This window comes from Cucurbita pepo, chromosome 9, assembly GCF_057944985.1.
Source record: "Cucurbita pepo subsp. pepo isolate OVF chromosome 9, ASM5794498v1, whole genome shotgun sequence".
Lineage (NCBI taxonomy): Eukaryota > Viridiplantae > Streptophyta > Magnoliopsida > Cucurbitales > Cucurbitaceae > Cucurbita > Cucurbita pepo.
Window position 1 is genome coordinate 4,345,555 of NC_141806.1, and position 19,179 is coordinate 4,364,733.

Genomic DNA, 19,179 nt, shown 5'->3' on the forward strand with positions numbered 1-19,179 from the left:
ATGATAAAATCTCTTAATGGACCTAATAAATTATATTTCTTTTTACTATCGATTCTTAAAAATTACAAATGCCATTGAGTTACGAGATGATCGATCATGTTACTATGTATAAAATTAAAGGGTTTGCTATTTTATACTTGACTTTAAACGTTAAGATGGACTCTCACAATATATAAACAATATGATTTGGAGAGAATTAGAAGTTTGCTAGTTTATCATTAATCATCAACGGTCAAAAGATTCTAAGTTGTGGCGGTGGAGACATAGACTTGAATCCCAACAAATGAAAGTGAAATTGAGCGTAATAAAGTAATGGAAACTGCCTGTATAAGATTCTAATGAAAGAACATAAATATCTTCTGGAAGTATCCATTGTCATTGACGACGAGAAAAAGAAGAAGAAACCAGTGGGTCGGGAGTAAAAGGAACGAAGAAACAAAAGAGTACGAACGAAGAAACAAAAGAGTACTTCAATCAGCAAAGCTTGGTGTGTTTCATCAAACTTATCATCTCAACCAAGGAAGCTTGGAGAAAGGCCACAAGGGCGTAACAAATATGGGACATCAAACTTGATAATGTCCCTAGACCCTAGCAAGGATTAAGGTTGCAGACATGCACGAGTTACTCGAAGAGAAGAACCTTGAACAATTTAAAGCTTCATTAACCGTTTTACCTTCATTAACAGGGCTCCATTTCTATCAAATATCTTGAAGAATGAATTGACTAACTCCATTCTGCTACCTTCTTCTATCATTTGACCAAGGCCAATAATATTAATTTTTAAACTTGGGATGCAATATACCTTGGTCAATAGATGTTGATCGTTATTCTTACACTTGAACCAGATGGATCCTTTGCCTTGGATCAATACAATTGATATGTTGCAAAGTTTCACATTTCCAATGAACTTCTCATCAAGCTCCTTGAACTTTTTTCGATATTCAGACATGTGGTTGCTTGCTCTATTGTCTAGGTACGACATGATGGTCTCCACTTGGTTTCTCCATCTACGAGGGGTGCACCATAACCTTCTTTTCATTGAGCATCTTCTCGGCCAACATAAGTGCGGACTCTTCGTCATTTGTGGATGTGAGATTTGCCTCCTCATTGCGCTTCTTGTTGTAGCATTCTACCACATATACTAGTATTTTTTTTATAAAAGTAACACTTAATCATGCTCTTGTCCTTCTAGGGATTCGTATCGTCATGGTTTTGTGAGGTATTTTCACGGCTTCTTTGCTGCCACGTTTGCGACCACGCCCACGACCTTTACTTTCCTTTTTTGTGGTCGCCATGTCCCTTCATACTTGAAAATGAAGAATCAGCTGCATTTTTCTTTTTTGTTCGTGCGAGTCACTCCTTAAGTGTGAGTAAGACATTCTTCTCCTCATCTTTGTATTCATAGCCACGAAGTCTCTCCTCATGGACATTAAGATGACCAACAACCTACTCAACCAACATGTTCTTAAGGTTGTTGATTTGCTCGATGGAGGTGACAATCTGCATGAATCTCGAGGGAACAACTTGAAAAAACTTCTTGACGATGAAGATCTCTTTCACGTTATAACATAATGAACGGATGTTAGTGACGATTTTTGTCAACTTCATGGCAAAGTCGAACCCTTTTTCTTAAGACAAACTTGTTAGACAACAAGCAAAGTAGTCCGTCTATGCGATGATCCTATACGATGTTCTAGATTGCATACATTGGAATGAAACTTATTGGAAAACATCCAGGTGGTTATAGTTTAGCGGTGAGAATTCCACATTGTGGCCGTGGAGACTTGGGCTTGAATCCAAGTAGCCACATCTACCTTTTTTTTTTAGCTATGAACCACTGAAGCATATCAACATAACTCAAAACCACTACGAACAAATTATAAGCTTTTTTTGTTTATCCTTAATCATGAAAGTGATGAATGATGGCTAAATATTTAAGCGGCTGTAGTTTAGTGGTGAGAATTTCACATTGTGGTCGTGGAGACCTGAGCTCGAATACTTGCAAATAACACGTGTCATGAAAAGATATGATCATGGTACTACTTAAGTGGCTGTAGTTTAGTGGTGAGAATTCCACACTGTGGCCATGGAGACCTGGGCTCGAATCCGTGCAAATAATACATGTCATGAAAATATATGATCATGGTACTACTAAACATTGTGCTGCTTCTCGTTGCAACATTTGCAACATCTGGCCGCATGAGTTTGTGAGGTATTTTCTTGTTATTATGTATTTTTATCGTTTTATTTATTTTTTTTGTGAATTTTTTAAATTATTTTGGATCTATCTATTTGTTTCAAATTATGGATGGATTAATCCAAATATACATTTATTTATGATAATAAAATGTAATAAATCCTTTTTTTTTTTACAACAAAACCTTATTCAAATAATAATATTGCAAATTTTCAATCAATTAAATATTTTTAAGGATTTCTTATGAGTCCTTGGTACTCGAAGAAGTATGAAACTCGTGAATCCATTCTATGAAGAAATTGAAAAATGGAGATTCTTAATTATTCGTAATTAATGATTTCTTAATTGATTTTATAGAAATTCAAAAATCTCTCTCTCGATCTCGATATAGATATTATATAGAAAATATCTATATATAGAGAAATAAATATTGCACTCATAGAAAAAAAAAAACGTTATATGATCCAATATATACAATAAAATATGGGTTTAAATAAATAGAGGTATTCCCAAGACTTTTTCAAAAACTACCCATGTCATAAGAGTATAGATTACTATGGACCAACTAAACCAATGACTATACATGATTCCATAAATGAACCAGTTGCACGAAATTAGAGGTTATGGTAAAACTTCGTTTAAAACGATGTGGTAGAAAGCAACGTGCGACTTGAAGGACATGATCTACTGTGGATTCTTATACCCACCATTTTATATTATATAGGAATGAAGATGCTCTTGACTCGACATCGTTTGTTCTGTTCCACTAGAGCTCTAATTTTTTGAGGGTTTTGATGTAAATAGTACATGATGGAGCTCGAGTAGAAAGTATTGATTCATTTATCAAGGGCAGAGATCTAGGGTTAGTGTCAATCAATAAGTTAAAACTACTTCGTAAGTATATATTCGGTATAGAAATCGAAAGGATCCAATTCGACCAAGTTTCAAATTCAAACCTCAACAAGTAAAAATATTTTTCAATTGTCTCAATAACTAAACTAGATCAGAATGAAGAATTGAAATAGATTCTAAAGGAGACAGGCAAAAATTAAGGGGTTAGAGACGGCTCAATAAATGAAATGCTTAAGCTTAAGGGTTGTTTTCCTTTGAGTGAGAGTTATACAACTTGAGTTATGAGGATAAGAATGAGTTTTTTTTTTCAAAAAAGAATAAAAAATAAACAAAAGAATCAGAAAAAAGTATTTAAATCATAGTCTAATTGATTTCATAATCTATGAATCTATTTGACATTAATTAGAATTCTATACATGACTAGTTATACAATTCTGGGGGTATTGTTAATTTACATCTATCCCAATGAGCCGTTTATCGAATCATTGCAATTGATGTTCGAGCCCGAAGAGAAGGAAGAGATCTTCGTAAAGTGGGTTTTTATGATCCGATAAAGAATCAAACCTATTTAAATGTTCCTGCTATTCTAAGTGCTCAACCTACAAGAACTGTTCATGATATTTTAAAGAAGGTAGAGGTTTTTACAGAACTTCACGGGCAGGGGTTAAAAAAGTACTCTCCCCAATCCAAGAATAGGCAACATATAATGTCGTATTACCCTAGAGGGTGAGAGTACGGCCCAAAATGCAGTATTACCCACCCCGGTTACCACACAGTACCCATAAAACCATACTATGAATTAGTACCTACAAAACATTTTTTCAAAAGATTCTGTGTGTGGTAACCGGGGTGGGTAATACTGCATTTTGGGCCGTACTCTCACCCTCTAGGGTAATACGACATTATATGTTGCCTATTCTTGGATTGGGGAGAGTACTTTTTTACCTTAACTCTCTCTTTTTCTACCTTGTCACGTGGTACGGGTGCTAATGATGATTTTTGTCAACTTCATGGAAAATTCGAGCCAATTACAACGAGTATTTGTAGCAATTTAATTTATAGCACCATCTGTGGGGATCAAACCCACGACCACGTAGTTAAAAGCCACGCGCTCTACCACGGAGTTAAGATGGCTTGTCACAACCATGGTAGCAACTTGTTAGAGAGAGTTATTTGAGGCAGATGATGAGGTCAAGGTTATAGCACCATCTATGAGGATCGAACCCACGACAATGTGGTAGAAGGCCGAGCACTTTACCACTGAGCTAAGACGGCTTGTCACAACCATGGTAGCACATGTTGTCCCCACTTGTTAGAGAGAGTTATTTGAGGCAAAAAAAAGTGACAAGAGTAAACCGTGGTCTTTGTGAGGTCAAGACGCAATGTGAGCCTACAAATGAGTATTTATAGCTCCATGTATGGGGATCGAACATGCTTTATCACTGACTAAGATGGCTTGTCAGAACCATGATAGCACATATTGTCCCCACTTGTTAGAGAGATCTATTTGAGACAGAAAAAAAGTGAGTAAAATGTGATGTGGTGTCTTTGCTAGGCAAAGGATGCTATGAGAGCCTATAAATGAGTATTTGTAGCTATTTAATTTATAGCTCCTTCTGTGGGGACCAAACCAATGACCACATGGTTAAAAGCCACGCACTCTACCACTGAGCTAAGACAACTTGTCAAAACCATTGTAGATAAGCATATTTATATACTCTATATCATACCCATATTTTGTATTAGGGTGGTATGCCTTAAAACTATTCTGAAGATAAAGAATAATTCATTGGGTATTTATAGCGCCATTTGTGGCGATTGAACCCACTACCACGTATTTAAAAGCCACGCGCTCTACCATTGAACTAAGATGGCTTGTCAGAACCATGCAAGCACGTGTTGTCCCCACTTGTTAGAGAGAGTTATTTGACGCAGAAAAAAAGTGATGATGAGAGTAAACCGTGGTACCTTTGCTAGGTCAAAAATAAGAGAGCCTACAAATTAGTATGGTTTATTGGGTATATTTTTATACCCATATTTTGTATTAAGTTGGTGGTATATATTGATATGTGCTCAAGACTATTCTCGAGACAAAGAGTTTAGGGTTCTTTGAAGATATTTAATTTATAGAACAATCAAAGACTATTATGGAGACAAAGAGTCATTGGGTTTTTTTGAAGCTATTTATAATTTATAGCACAATCTGTAGGGATCGGACCCACAACTACGTGGTTAAAAGCCACGCGCTCTACCACTAAGCTAAGATGGCTTATCAAAACCATGGTAGCACATGTTTGTCCCCACTTGTTAGAGAGAGTTTTTTGAGGCAGAAAAAAGTGATGATGAGTAAACCCTAGTGTCTTGCTAGATCAAGGATGTGATGAAAGCCTGCAAATGAGTTGTGCTTACTAGGTATATTTACATACTCTATATCATGTCCATAGTTCAAAGATTGGAATTGAAAAGTTTACTGGATCCGATTTCAGTTTTTGGAAGATGCAAATTGAAGATTATTTGTACCAGAAATATCTTCACGAATCGCTATTGGGGGTGAAGCCGGATACCATGACCACGAAACAGTTGAAGCTCAAGAATTGTCAGGCCCCAAGATTGATCTGGTTGACGTTGTCTAGAAATGTGGCATTCAACATAATCAAGGAGAAGAAAACGTCAGATCAATTGAAGGTGCTGTTAAATATGTACGAAAAATCGTCGATTATGAACAAGGTGTATTTGATGCGGAAATTGTTCAATTGTACAAGACGAAAAATGTCACTTTCGGACAATTGTACAAGACGAAAGAGGAAGCATAATCGCAAATCAGAAGATGATGATGACTCTATAAATTTAGCCGAAGACATTGGGGATTCTTTAATCCTCAGCGTGGACAGTCTGATTGAATCTTGGATTTTGGATTCAGGTGCATCTTTTCATTCATCTCCAAATAAAGAGCTCTTTCGAAATTTGAAGTCTAGAAATTTCGAGAAGGTGTATCTTGCAACAACAAAGATTTTGAGATTGAAGAAAAAGAGGATGTCTACATAAAAACTCCGACAGGAAATCAGTGGACATTAAAGGATGTCAAATATAATCCTTGTCTCACGAAGAACCTGATCTCTATTGGTCAATTGGATAGCACAAGTTATGCAACAGAGTTTGGGAAGAGTTCATGGAAGATTTTGAAGGGTGCTATGGTGGTAGCACGTGACACAAAATCTGGAAACTTATACACCACTGCAGGGTGTATGAACATGATTGTTGTTGCTAAGAGTGCTTCAAATTCAAGTCTATGGCACAATAGACTTGGACATATGAGCGTCAAAGAAATGAAGATGCTGGTTGCGAAAGAAGTTTTAGAAGGTCAGAAATCTGTTGATATGGGTTCTTATGAGAACTGCTGATATGAACCAAGAGACATCAATCATACAATATGCTTCAATGAAGATATGAATAAAATATTGTTGAAATTATCAAAAGATATTTCAATTCATGCCACATTGGAGAAGAATGAAGTTTCATGTTATAAATTTTGGGTGGATTACAATTTAGAGTAATTTAGAGTTATGTATTTCATTAATGTATTTTAAGACTTTTTCTTTACTTTAGGTTACAATTACATGATGGTTAATTATGGCCATTAAGTATGAATGTTACAACTCTTGGAATGCCTTAAATAGTTTCATTTTGAGGCTATATAAAGTCATGTATGTTGTATTTGTAAGAGACTTGGAAAATATAGTAAAAGAAGCATTTTTGCTTTTCTTTAGCCAATGGCTAAGTTTCTTTTTAATTCTATGTAGTTTAGGTTGCATATAGAATCATTCAAGCTCGACATGATCAATCTTGCTTGTGGAGTGATTCAAATCTCAATCAAGTGTTCTTGCCTTGAGATATTTGATCAACAAGAATCATTCAAGCTAGACATGATCGATCTTGCTTATGGAGTGATTCGAATCTCAAACAATGTTCTTGCCTTTGAGATATTCGATCAACAAGGTAATCCGAATCTTACTCCCCTTGTAGTGATTCCTTATCATATCAACTGCATTATGAACAAATAGAAACGAGCTAGCTTCAGAAAGATTGCCAGAGAATTGAAGAAAGTGTGGTTGGAAATGATCCATACAGATATTTGGGGACCATCTCCAGTTCCATCCCTTGGCGGATCAAAATTCTACGTCACCTTGATTAATGATTTTAGCAGTCAAGTGTGGATTTATTTCCTGAAACATAAGTCAGATGTGTTTGCTACCTTCAAGAAGTGGAAAGTTGAAGTTGAAAATCAAATCGGCTTGAAGATTATATGTCTGAGGTATGACAATAGAGGAGAGTACGACAAGTCATAATTCAAAGCATTTTGTGCAATTGAGGGAATTAGATTAACAAGGGCAGTTCCCGGTAAAACAAGACAAAATAGTGTTGTTGAAAGAATAAACTGAACATTGAATGAGTCGGCAAGGAGTATGAGAATTCATTCTAGATTGCCAAAGATATTTTGGGTTGAGCCGTAAATATAACAGTCTACTTGATCAATGAGGGCCGTCAGTACCCTTGGAGTTCAAGTTGCTAGAAGAAGTATGGACAGGAAAAGAACTCAAGTACTCTCACTTGAGAACTTTTGGTTGTATTGCGTATGTTCGTATTGATCCAGAGAAGAATGACAAACTTGACGTTGAGGCTGTGAAGTGCTACTTCATAGGCTATGAGCCTGACATGTTCGAAAATAGGTTTTGGGATCACAAGAACAGAATGTTATGAGACATTATGACTTGACCTTTCATGAAAATGTCATGTATAAGGATAAAGAGAAGAAAGATTCCAAGACAACGAAGTAAGTGAGAGTTGAGGTTTAGTTATTGAAAGATTCACCTAGTGATGAGTAGATACTCTAGAAACTTCTAAGACTGTTGCTAAGGAACCAGAGGCGAATCAAGTGACTCCTGAGCAGGTGTTGAGAAGATCATCCAGAGCTATCAGAGTACGAAGATAGGTATTACCTTCATACATTTGTTGCTGGCTGATGAATGGGAACTAGAGTCCCTTGGTGATGCTCTTCAGTCAGAGAATACAACCAAGTGGGAGCAAGCCATGGATGATGAGATGTCTAGGCTTTAGAAATGCGTTTCTCTCTCATCTACTGAGGCTAAGAACATAGCAATAGTTGAAGCTAGAAAGGAGATGATATGGATGACAGACTATCTAGAAGAATTGGGCAAGAAGCAGCACTAGAAAATGTTTATGCATATATATTTAAAGTGTCATACAATTGGTGAGGAGTCTAGTCTATCATTCAAAGAAAAAATACAGAAGACGATACCATTTCACTCACACGTAAGTAAAAGATGATGATATGTTTGGAGAAGATAGAGGGTGAAAAGAATCTAACAAACATGTTGGGTTGATGTTGGAACATTGAAGTTGTGCAAAGCCTCAATTAGTATGGTGCAGTGAAGATGTTGATCGTCGTTTGAGAATGAAATACTTGGTTGACTAGATCCGTCTCAATGGGAGAATTTTGGGATATGGAGTCTGCTGTCTATTTATACATTATTCAATGGGAGAATTTTTGGATATGGAGACTACTGTCTATTTATTTTGGATATGGAGACTACTGTCTATTTATAAATTATTCAAATGTTATTGTTAGTAAAACTATATGTGGAAAATATAGAGTAAATGACTATTTATAGTAAAAAGTCAGTAAAGAAATATAGGATATATATTTATATATAATAGATGTGATATCTTTAAAAACTATATATATATAGTAAACAGAAACCATATATATACCCATGAGACGGTGTGTATTCTCTCTTGGTGTACATAGTTATCAATATAAACCTTTAGCCAATATTCCTCCTTGCATTTTGTCTCTATTGTTGTTTGTGTTCATCTTGATCGAGTGTGTGTTATTGTACGATTCTAACAAGCCCATAACCCATAGGTCCGAGGATCAAACTTCATTCTGATACCAATTGAAAGGAAGGAAAGAAAATCTAGTAATTGAAGGAATGAATGAAAATCCCGAGGGATTGGAAGGAGGGTTTTAAGAATTTTTTTGGAAGAAAATCGTATGGAGGTGTTATTTGATCACTATCTATGTTAAAAGCACTTGAAGAGTGACTCCAACTTTTTCTTCTAAAAGATTAACAGCAGATTTTGAATTCAAAAAAATAATATACGATCACGATCCGGCGCCATTAAACTTCTATATATAATAAGATTTTCCGTCAAAAAATTCACCAACCATTTAATAGTTTAAATACTCATCCTATTAGATTTCATGTTGAGAAATGCTCAATTTTCCACCAAAATTTGCTCTGTTTCCACTGTAAATTTCTCTAAATTTTCTAAATAAGTTCTAGAATAAGAGAAAAGGTAAGCACCATTCAAGTTTCTTTCCCGTTTTCACAATTAGTTGTAGTGAGGAGGCTTTCATAATGAATCGATTAAATTTCTTCCATGAATCAAGAGTTACAATGAAGATGAGTTGATTAGAACAAAGAACACTCAAAATCATCAACTAATGAACATAATTTAAGATGAGAAAAACTAGGTTTCGAGTATCATAATGGGGCAAAACTTAATTTAGTGATTTTCCTTTGAATTGACGCCCCAAGACTCTTAAATCCTCTGAATCAAACCCTAAAAAAATCGAGCAAAAAATGCTCATTGTGTATCAACGAATTTTGAGAAAAAAAATCTACTAGGATGTTGGGTTTTGTGTTCCCTTTTCTAGCCAGCCTTTTCTCTAATTCATAGTCATGTTCCTCCCCCAAGCATCCTCTAAGTAACTGACATGTCACCTCCTTCTAGTCACCTTCGTAATATCTCCATCTCCAAATCATGCATCAACCTCTTACAAGTCCCAGTCATATTATCACATCAACCTCTTAAGTCAGAGTCATGTTGGATCCTCCAATGCTCCTCCAAGTCACCATCGTATCTCTTTCTCATAGTCGCCTCCATGTCGCGTCCTCGAAGTCACCACATCAACCTCTTTTAAGTTAGAACCATGTCTCTTCTTCAATCCTCCTCCAAGTGACCGACATATGACCTCCTCCAAGCCTCATAGTCATTACCATGTTGCCTCTCCAAGTCACCTCTATGTCACCCCTTGACCAAGTACATCTATGATGCTTTCTCCGAGGAGCTAGAGATAAAATTGTGTAATGGTCGAAGTGGCCAACAAATCTTGACTGCCAACAAACAAATCTTGCGCCTAAGGATAAAATGGCCGGCCAACAAATAAATCCTGCACCTAAAGATAAAATGGCCGGCCAACAAACAAATCTTGCGCCAAGAGATAAAATTGAGCAATAGCGGAAATGACCAATAAATCTTGACGGCCAACAAACAAATCTTGCGCAAGATAAAATGGTCGAAGTGGCCAACAAATCTTAATCTTGCGCCTAAAGACGACCAAGAAACAAATCTTGCTCCTAGAGATAAAATTGCACAATGGCTTGAAGTGGCCAACAAATCTTGATGCCAACAAACAAATCTTGCGCCTGAAGATAAAATGGTCGAAGTGGCTATCAAATCTTGACGGCCAACAATACAAATCTTGCTCTTAGAGATAAAATTGCACAATGGCTGAAGTGGCCAACAAATCTTGACGCCAACAAACAAATTTGCGCCCGAAGATAAATGGCCAAAGTGGCCAACAAATCTTGACACCAACAAACAAATCTTACGCTTGAAGATAAAATGGCCAAAGTGGCCAACAAAACAAATCTTGCGCATGGCCAACAAACAAATCTTGCGCCAGATTGCCCAAACAAAACGAATCTTGCGCCTAAAGATTGCCCAAGTGGCTAGCTAAAAATCTACTTAGAACCTCTGGATATCTACCTTACCATTTGAACTTTGATCTTTGAACGAAGTTTCTCAAATTTTACCCGTCTAGAGACTTGGTGAAGATGTCTCCAAGCTATTCCTCTGTTCAGATGAAGTCAATCCTCTTAAGTTCCCGATCTGCACACTCCCGATGTAATGGAACCTGATCTCTATGTGTTTGCTCCGGTCGTGCAAAACTGGATTTTTTATCAGGGAGATTGTAGCTTTGTTGTCGACATAAAGCATTGATGGATAGCCTTCTCTTCCGATGAGTTCTTCCATCAGCCGCGCTAGCTAGACCCCATGTGTTGTTGCCTTCGAAGCGGCGATGTACTTTTCTTTGTAAGAAGACAAAGTAACTACCTTTTGTTTAGTTGATTGCTAGCAAATCGCACCGTCTAAGAGGAAATGAATCATTCTGGTGGTGCTCTTACGATCATTAACGTCACCCGCCATGTCACTATCACTGTAGCCGACCAGCTCTAGCTTCTACTTTCCTCTCCTTGCACAGTATTTCACACCCCAGCCTCTGGTTCCAGCCATATAGCACAGGATGCGCTTGACAGCCACAAGATGCTCCTCCCTAGGTGCTTCCATAAACCTACTTACGTATCCAACTGAATAAGCGAGGTCAGGGCGTGTGTTTATCAGATAGCGCAGGCTCCCAAAAATGCTGTGCTAATTAGTGGCATCGATTGCCATCGTAGTGCCGACCTTACTTAGCTGGAGTCAATGTTGTGGTAATTAGTGGCGTCGACTGCCGTCGTAGTGCCGACCTTACTTAGCTGGAGCCAGGCCACTATTAATGTCCTTGTAGGGTTACTGTCCACTAGCCCAGCTGTGTCCAACAGCTTCTTCGCATACGCACTTTAGTAGATGGTGATGCCGACAGTACTCTATTGTACTTTGATGTCGAGGTAGAGCTGAGCACGTCGAGATCGCTCATCCTGAAGTTCTTTGACATCTCCCTCTTGAATCTTCCAAAAACTTCCATGTCGCCTTCAGTAATTATGAGGTTGTCGACGTACACTCCCACAATCTGCCGCTACTCGCAGTGGCCGTGCGTGTACATGCCATGCTCAGTGGCACATCGCTTGAACTTCAGCGACAACAGGGTACTGTCGAGCTTCGCGTTCCAGTACCTTGCTGGAGTTGCCAAAGCCGATAGAATGCCTTGTGCAAGCGCAGAACCTTGCTGGAGTTGTCATTTTCCATGAATCCAAGTGGTTGTTAGACATAGACGGTCTCCATGAGCTCTCCGTTGAGGAAAGCGGACTTTCCGCCCATGTGGTGGACCAACCAAGAGCAATGTGCCGCGATTGCCAGCAACAGGCGGACGAATTCCAACCTTGCCATTGGCGTGACTATCTCTTCGAAGTCTACTCCTTGCTTCTAGACGTAGCCCTTCGCCACTAGACGGGCCCTGTGCTTCAACTTCTCCCTCTTCGTTTCGCTTTAGTTTGAATACCCATTTGAGCCCTATGGCTCGTGTTTTGATGGCATGTTCTCCAGACTCCACATCTTGTTCTTTGTGATGGACATTATCTCTTCTTACATTGCCTTCAGTCAGCACGGGTTCCTTCCTGCTTCGGCGAAGAAGTTTGGCTCATCGCGCAGATGGCATGCAGTTCAGCCACTTCTTCTTCAGGCTCGCACGTCGCCAGTCTTGGTGGTTCACCTCCTCCCAGTAGGTCTTCAATCCTCTGGTATCTGGCCGCCAGACCATCATCGTGATCGGCATTCAACGTCGAGTCTGTCGTATGTGGTGTTGCGAACTACACTAGTTTAGTGGGCGTAGCAGGAGTTGTGATTGGTGTTGGCATAGGCGTTCCCAGTGCAGCTGCTAAGATGGTGACAATGCCTGACGCTGTGCTCCTCCTTCTCCTGGCTCGGTGACGAGGTACTCCACCATGAATTGATTTGTATTTTGGTCTGCCTTGGTCACGTCGTTCCACTGCCAGAAGGTGTTCTCGTCGAAGATGACGTCGTGCGACACGTGAGCTCACCCCCCAGTAGGATCATAGAGCTGTACACCTTGCTCCCGGGTTCGTAGCCGATGAAGAAAACCTTTAGCCCCTAGGATCGAGCTTATCGAGGTGGGGACACGTGATCTTCATGTATGTGACACAACCGAATACTCGGAGATGATGTAACGCTGGCTTCTTGTTGTACCTGGCCTCATGTGGCGTCTTCCCGTCAAGGCTTCTCATTGGCGACCGATTGAGGAGATAGATGCCGTCATGATCGCCTTTCTCCAGAACCTTCCGGGCATCCCAACCGTTATCAGTAGTGACCTTGCCGACCCGATGATGGTCTGATTTTGGCGCTCCACCACCCATACATGCCGAGCTCATCGCAGTGCACCATCTCCTCCTTCTTTTGATCTCCTTCTTTTCCCGCCTTTGCCGTTGTTGGTCCCATTGCTCTCGCCGGAGTTGGCGGGAAGACAATTTGCCTCAGTTTACCGTCCTTAAAGCGGATCTCCGAGAACTGGTTCCACAATTTCTCGATGTTGGACTGCTCGATTTTGGACTCTGGCACTCGCTACACATAAACCCAGCGAGACTTGATCCCCTCCCGGGCCGATTGCGCGGTGCGCTTGGTGGATAGAGAGGCTAGAATCTCTAGACGCACAGACCGCAGTATGGCAGAGAACGCCAGCCAATCCTCCTGATACTCGATCGTTTCTCTTTTCTCCGGCTCGACGGTGTGCCACAACACTTGTGCCTGTAGCTTGACGCGCATCGGGTACTGCACAGAGGCGGTCGTCTCCTTAATTACTCCCTCGATGACAACTCGACTTCCGTCTTCGCGGCGCCGACCTCTTGGTGGCGGTGATGGAGACGCCGACACTCAGCGGCGGCGTCGAGGAGTGCGACATCGCCGCTTGTATAGTGGTGAGAATTCCACATTGTGGCTGGCTACAAACCAATAAAGCGTATTAACATAACTCAAAACCACTACGAGCTTTTTATGAACAAACTGGTGAAGCAAATAAGAAGTTTTTTTTTTGTTTATCCTTAATCATGAAATTGATGAATGTTACCAAATATCTAAGTGGCTGTAGTTTAGTGGTGAGAATTCCACGTTGTGGTTTTGGAGACTTGGGCTTGAATCCCAGCAGCCACATCTACTTTTTTTAAGCTACGAACCATTGAAGCATATTAACATAACTCAAAATCACTACGAGCTTTTATGAACAAACTGGTGAAGCAAATTAGAAGTTTTTTTTGTTTACCCATAAGCATGAAAGTGATGAATGTTGGCTAGATATCCAAGCGGCTGTAGCTTAGTGGTGAGAATTCCATGTTGTGGCCGTGGAAACCTGGGTTCGAATCCGAACAGCCACATCTTCTTTTTTTAAGCTACGAACCATTGAAGCGTATCAACATAACTAAAATTACACGAGCTTTTATGAACAACCTGGTGAAGCAATATAGAAGTTTTTTTGTTTAGCCTTAATCATGAAAGTGATGAATGTTTGCTAAATATCCAAGTGGTTTTAGTTTAGTGGTGAGAATTCCACGTTGTGGCTATGGAGACCTGGGCTCGAATCCCAACAACCACATCTACTTTTTATATAAGCTACGAACCAGTGAAGCATATTAACATAACTCAAAATCACTACGAGCTTTTATGAACAAACTGGTGAAGCAAATTACTAGTTTTTTTTGTTTACCCTAAAGCATGAAAGTGATGAATGTTGGCTAGATATCAAAGTGGCTGTAGTTTAGTGGTGAGAATTCAACGTTGTAGCCGTGGAGATCTGGACTTGAATCCCATCAGCCACATCTACTTTTTTTAAGCTACAAACCATTGAAGCCTATTAACATAACACAAATTTACACGAGCTTTTATGAACAAACTAGTGAAGCAAAATAGAAGTTTTTTTGTTTACCCTTAATCATGAAAGTGATGAATGTTCACTAAATATCCAAGTGGTTGTAGTTTAGTGGTGAGAATTCCACGTTGTGGCCATGGAGACCTGGGCTCGACCTTTTATGAACAACCTGGTGAAGCAAAATAGAAGTTTGCTAAATATCCAAGTGGTTGTAGTTTAGTGGTGAGAATTTCATGTTGTGGCCGTGGAGACCTGGGCTCGAATCCCAGTAGCCACATTTACTTTTTTAAGCTACGAACCATCGATGCATATTAACATAACTCAAAATCACTACGAGCTTTTATGAACAAACTAGTGAAGCAAATTAGAACTTTTTTTTGTTTACCCATAAGTATGAAAGTGATGAATGTTGCCTGGATATCCAAGTGGTTGTAGTTTAGGGGTGAGAGTTCCACTTTGTGGCTGTGGAGACCTAGGCTCGAATCCCAACAACTGCATCTACTTTTTTTTAAAGCTACAAACGATTAAAGCGTATCAATAATGAATGTTGGCTAGACATCCAAGTGGTTGTAGTTTAGTGGTGAGAATTCTACATTGTGGCCGTGGAGACCTGGGCTTGAATCCCAGCAGCAGCCACATCTACTTTTTATAGCTACCAACGAGCAAATTTAAAGTTTGTTGGTTTATCCTTAATCATGAAAGTGATGAATGTGGACTAAACATCCAACTGGTTGTAGTTTAGTGGTGAGAATTCCACGTTGTGGCCGTGGAGACCTGGGCTTGAATCCCAGCAGCCACATCTACTTTTTATAGCTACCAACGAGCAAATTTGAAGTTTGTTGGTTTATCCTTGATCATGAAAGTGATGAATGTCGGCTAAATATCAGAGTGGCTGTAGTTTAGTGGTGAGAATTCCACGTTGTGGCTGTGGAGACTTGGGCTCGAATCCCAGCAGCCACATCAACTTTTTATAGCTACCAACGAGCAAATTTGAAGTTTGTTGGTTTATCCTTAATCATGAAAGTGATGAATGTCGGCTAAATATTAGAGTGGCTGTAGTTTAGTGGTGAGAATTCCACGTTGTGGCCGTGGAGACCTGGGCTCGAATCCCAGCAGCCACATCAACTTTTTATAGCTACCAACGAGCAAATTTGAAGTTTGTTGGTTTATCCTTAATCATGAAAGTGATGAATGTCGGCTAAATATTAGAGTGGCTGTAGTTTAGTGGTGAGAATTCCACGTTGTGGCCGTGGAGACCTGGGCTCGAATCCCAGCAGCCACATCTACTTTTTATAGCTACCAACGAGCAAATTTGAAGTTTGTTGGTTTATCCTTAATCATGAAAGTGATGAATGTCAGCTAAATATCAAAGTGGTTGTAGTTTAGTGGTGAGAATTCCACGTTGTGGCCGTGGAGACCTGGGCTCGAATCCCAGCAGCCACATCAACTTTTTATAGCTACCAACGAGCAAATTTGAAGTTTGTTGGTTTATCCTTAATCATGAAAGTGATGAATGTCAATTAAATATCAGAGTGGCTGTAGTTTAGTGGTGAGAATTCCACGTTGTGGCCGTGGAGACCTGGGCTTGAATCCCAGCAGCCACATTTACTTTTTATAGCTACCAACGAGCAAATTTGAAGTTTGTTGGTTTATCCTTAATCATAAAAGTGATGAATATCAGCTAAATATCCAAGTGGCTGTAGTTTAGTGGTGAGAATTCCACATTGTGGTCGTGGAGACCTGGGCTTGAATCCCAGCAGCCACATCTACTTTTTTTAAGCTACGAACAATCGAAGCATATTATAACTCAAAATCATTTATGAACAAACTGGTGAAGCAAATTAGAAGTTTTTTTTGTTTACCCATAAGCATGAAAGTGATGAATGTTGGGTAGATATCCAAGTGGCTGTAGTTTAGTGGTGAGAATTTCACGTGGAGACCTGGGCTTGAATCCTAGCAACCACATCTACTTTTTTTAGCTACGAACCATTGAAGCATATTAACATAACTCAAAACCACTACGAGCTTTTTTTAACAAACTGGTGAAGCAAATTAGAAGTTTTTTTATTTATCCTTAATCATGAAATTGATGAATGTTGGCTAAATATCCAAGTGGCTGTAGTTTAGTGGTGAGAATTCCACATTGTGGCCGTGGTGACCTTGGCTTGAATCTCAGCAACGACATCTACTTTTTTTTAGCTACGAACCATTGAAGCATATTAACATAACTCAAAATCACTAGAGCTTTTATGAACAAATTGGTGAAGCAAATTAGAAGTTTTTTTGTTTCTCCTTAATCATGAAATTGATGAATGTTGGCTAAATATCCAAGTGGCTGTAGTTTAGTGGTGAGAATTCCATGTTGTTGCCGTGGAGACCTGGGCTTGAATCCCAACAGCCATATTGACTTTTTTTAGCTACGAACCATTAAGTATATTAACATAACTCATGAGCAAATAAAGCTAAATATCCAAGTGGTTGTAGTTTATTGGTGAGAATTCCACCTTGTATATACAATCCATGATGAATGATAGACTAAACATAAATACCAATAGCCACATTTGCTTTTTTTAGCTAGGAACCTTTTTTTAGCTACTAACCATGAACAAACTCGTGAACTACAATCCATGATAAAAGTTTTTTCTTTTTTTTTTTTTTTTTTTTTTTTTTTTTTTTTTTTTTTTTTTTATCCTTGTTCATGAAAGCGATGAATGATGACTAAACATCCAAGTGGTTGTAGTTTAGTGGTGAGAATGACCTGGGCTCGAATCCCAGCCAGCCACATCATAGACATCCGTGTTCTACCTCTAATAGAGTTCACAACTCAACCTTCTATTTTTCTGATTGGATTAGACACATGCTTTTCTAATGATTAGTTGTAGATTATGAAAAATGATGAGTTAAATATTGAATTGGTTGTAGTTTAATAGTGAGAATTCTAGGTTGTGGCTGTGGAGACCTGGGCTCATATTGAATTGGTTGTAGTTTAATAGTGAGAATTCTAGGTTGTGGCTGTGGTTGTAGTTTAATAGTGAGAATTCTAGGTTGTGGCTGTGGAGACCTAGGCTCAAATCTTAATAGCCACACATGTGACATTGTTTTAAATAGAGTGGTTGTAGTTTAATTGGTCTGGTATGGTCCTTGTTCCACCTCTATTTTCTTATTGGATTAGACATGTGTTTCTAATGATTAGTTGTATGGTCCTTGTTCCACCTCTATTTTCTTATTGGATTAGACATGTGTTTCTAATGATTAGTTGTAAATTATGAAGAATGTCGAAGTGACTAGACATGTGTTTCTAATGATTAGTTGTAAATTATGAAGAATGACGGGTTGTAAATTATGAAGAATGATGGGATAAATATCGAAGTGACTGTAGTTTAGTGGTGAGAATTCCACGTTGTTGTGATCGTGGAGACCTGGGCTTGAATACATGCACTAACATTTTGAGATTTGTTTTCTAATTCTCAATAACATAAGGTTGAAACATTCCATTGTTGTGACCGTAGAAACCTGGGCTTGAATCCATGCACCAACATTTTGAGTTTTATTTTCTAATTCTCAATAACATAAGGTTGAAACATAGAAACATAAATTTAAATAAAACGATCAAACATGAAACATTGTTCTGCTTTTAGCTACAACCGCTGGTATGACATTTGTAATGGTTTGGTATGGTCCTTGTTCCACCTCGAATAGAGTTCACAGCCCAACCAAAAGAAACTATTCAACCATATTAACATAACTCAAAAGAAACATTGAACTCGAATAGAGTTTACAATCTAACCCTCTATTTTTTGCTTTTCGGATTGGATCAGAATGCGTTACCAGATGATACATGGAAAGAATAAGAAGTTTTCTGGTTTATCCCTCAATCATGAGCTGTCAAGACGAGACGAACGTTGGTCTCCACTTGGTCTTCTCCATCTACGAAGGGGTTCCTCCTCATTGCACTTCTTGTTGCAATATTCTAAGGCATATACTCGTACTTTTTACAAGAGTAACACTTATCATGCTCTTATCTTTCCAGGGATTTGTATCGTCATGGGTTTGTGAGGTATGGTTGCCACGTTTGCGACCACGGCCACAACCTTTACTTTCCTTTTTGTGGACGCCATGTCCCTTTGTACCTGAAAATGAAGAATCAACCACATCTTTCTTTTTTGAATTTGCATGAATCTTGAGAAAACATCTTAAAGGAACTTCTTGACAATGAGATGTGCTCGTCAGCTAATCCCTAATAGATGAGGAGCATGCTAGCAGCACCTGTTGTCCCCATTTGTTAGAGAGTTAATTAAAAAGTGTCCATGAGATGAGAGTATATTGTAGTGTCTTTGCTAGGCCAATGATGCAATGAGAGCCTACCATGAGTATTTGTAGTAATTTAATTTAAAGCGCCATCTATGGCGATCGAACCCATGACCACGTGGTTAAAAGCTACGCGCTCTAT

The 19,179-nt window shown here is 38.9% G+C and overlaps 5 non-coding genes across 5 annotated transcripts; 4 read left to right on the forward strand and 1 right to left on the reverse strand.

Annotated features, from left to right (window-relative positions):
* Nucleotides 1-4,111: 4,111 nt before the first annotated feature.
* Nucleotides 4,112-4,183, reverse strand: TRNAK-UUU (transfer RNA lysine (anticodon UUU)). Its single transcript has one exon. It is a non-coding gene; the product is annotated as a tRNA-Lys (tRNA).
* An 11,595-nt stretch (nt 4,184-15,778) lies between these two features.
* TRNAH-GUG (transfer RNA histidin (anticodon GUG)) lies at nt 15,779-15,850 on the forward strand. The gene has a single exon. It is a non-coding gene; the product is annotated as a tRNA-His (tRNA).
* An 89-nt stretch (nt 15,851-15,939) lies between these two features.
* TRNAH-GUG (transfer RNA histidin (anticodon GUG)) lies at nt 15,940-16,011 on the forward strand. Its single transcript has one exon. It is a non-coding gene; the product is annotated as a tRNA-His (tRNA).
* An 89-nt stretch (nt 16,012-16,100) lies between these two features.
* On the forward strand, nt 16,101-16,172 carry TRNAH-GUG (transfer RNA histidin (anticodon GUG)). The gene has a single exon. It is a non-coding gene; the product is annotated as a tRNA-His (tRNA).
* Nucleotides 16,173-16,261: 89 nt separating this feature from the next.
* On the forward strand, nt 16,262-16,333 carry TRNAH-GUG (transfer RNA histidin (anticodon GUG)). The gene has a single exon. It is a non-coding gene; the product is annotated as a tRNA-His (tRNA).
* The last annotated feature ends 2,846 nt before the right edge of the window (nt 16,334-19,179 follow it).